Source organism: Ananas comosus, linkage group 4, assembly GCF_001540865.1.
Source record: "Ananas comosus cultivar F153 linkage group 4, ASM154086v1, whole genome shotgun sequence".
Lineage (NCBI taxonomy): Eukaryota > Viridiplantae > Streptophyta > Magnoliopsida > Poales > Bromeliaceae > Ananas > Ananas comosus.
In genome coordinates this window covers 10,113,542-10,115,968 of record NC_033624.1, presented here as the reverse complement: position 1 = coordinate 10,115,968, position 2,427 = coordinate 10,113,542, and positions in this window count along the sequence as shown.

Here is a 2,427-nt window from a genome sequence, read left to right as displayed (position 1 = left end):
ATTCGCGAGTTGCTTAATATGCTTAGAGGAGTTCGTGGCGGGAGAGGTCGTGCGGGAGCTGACTGCCTGCAGGCACCTGTATCATCGGGCGTGCATCGACCGATGGCTCGAGGAATCGTGGACCTGCCCACGCTGCCAGAGGCGAGCAGTGACGCACAATATAATTTGGACCCATATACGTGATATGACTTAGGTAATTTTTTTTATTATTATTATGATTATTAGTAGCCGTTAAGTATTTAGGAACTTTTAGTTTTCTGTTTTTTTTTTTTTCCTGAATTATTATTCAATTGGGGCCTGTATGATTTCTTGAAAAATACTGGAAAATTATTTTTGGAAAAAAAACTTTTCTGTGGCAAAGAAATTTTTTTTTTTTAGTTTCTATTGTTGTTTGTTTCGACGGAAAAGAGACTTAGTTTTCCATATATGCATGCATATTTAATGGTAAAAAAAATAAAAAAAATATTATTTTATTTCTATTTCACTTATTTGGTAATTAGTTGAAAATTTTGATATATAAATAGCTTCTACAAAAGGAGGGTGAGATTACCAATATTTTAAAATTTAACATAATATTTACAAACTATTTATAATATAAATAATAAATAAGTAAATAAAAATAATTTTAAGCATATTTTGGTATAGATAAAATAGTTTTACAAAAAAGAAGAAGATGATTGACATGACGAGTACAAGATGGAGATAATTACCCCGTGTGTGTATATATACTATCTATAAAAGCACGTATTTCGAATTTCAGCCTATAGACAAACCTATTTTTTGGCGGAAAAAAAAATTTTATTTCTCTTTTCTTACGTAAAATAAATAACGTAATGAAACAAATTTTTAATTTCTCTTTATCTCTAAAATACGTAAAATAAATAACGTAATGAAACAAATTTTTAATTTCTCTTTATCTCTAAAATACGTAAAATAAATAACGTAATGAAATAAACTTTTAATTTTTCTTTATCACTAAAATAGAAAAAAAATATATTTATCCAAATTTTTGCCAATCGAAGGATATCTACTGTAAATCTATATTTTAATTCGAAATTTGTTTATTTTTTTTCTCTAAAATAGAAAAAAATCCATACTTATCCAAATTTTTGCAAGAATATCTACTATAAATCTATATTTCAATTCAAAATTTAAAATTAATTTTAAATTTTAAATTTTGGGACAATTAATATATTACAACGGAAGATAGATTGGTTGATAAATAAATCTATATCTTCAATAGCTAATAATATTTAAACTATGGATTCAGAATAAATTTCAAATTTTGAATTTTATTTAGAAATTTAAATCTAAATTTATTAATTTAAAATTTTAAATTAATTCAAATTTTAAATCGGGTTCAAATTCAAAGAAAATTTGTATATATGTTATAAAATACATATCTAAATTTATTAATTTAAAATTTTAAATTAATTCAAATTTTAAATCGGGTTCAAATTCAAAGAAAATTTGTATATATGTTATAAAATACATATGAAAAATATTTATTGTATAACTAAATTAAAAATATATAAAACTTATTTGGAGATAAATTAAATATGACGTACATCGCACGTGCACTATAACTATATATTAAAATTTAAATTTAAGTTTAAATCATAAATTAAATTAAATTTTTTATTTTTAATATAAAATCTATCCATCTATTTTATATTAAAATTTAAATTTGAGTTTAAATCGAGCCGAAATCGGATCGATAGTGCGGTCTTCGGTTTGGTTTCCATAAAATTGATTGTGTTGCTGTCCGATGTGTTTGGCGAGCCTCGTTGGCTGGTTTGGCTCACATTTTGTGCCTAACATGGCAGCGAGCGCCTTGTGGGTGGTCCGAAATACCGAAATAGGTATCGAGAGACCTATTTTTGAGTCACTTTTGAAGTTACAGCTCCCGCTGATGCATTTTTATGTGTGTGGCTATTCCTAAAACTTAAAATACGGTGTGTAGGGATAGCGGGTGTGATTGGAGGTATTTGGTGTGACTCGTGACTCTTCGTAAGGTGTAGTGGCATCTCGGGTAGCTTATGCAAAAGTCGGCAGGTTAGGGAGATTGGTAAAAATGTCCGATGCTCCGACTATACCGTGCACATTGAGGGTGACTTTATGTCACAAATCGGTGATTGTGACAATGTTGAGAGCATCGTATGGCCAATTATACAGTACGTGTGTGGTTCGACACCAAAGTGGTGTTCAGATTATTGCAACGGAGCCTTTAGGCTTTATTGTGGTTTTATTTAACGGCCATTGAGCACTTGCGGTGCAGGCGTCCCAACACCTAAAATGGTGCGTTTTGGGACAATGCATGTATGCATTGTTGTGACTCCCTATAGAGAGTCGGTTATTGTTGGTTTTAGTTCGGTTAACTAGTTTGTGAAACTAATTTTCCAGTTGCGCCATGATACACATAGTTGT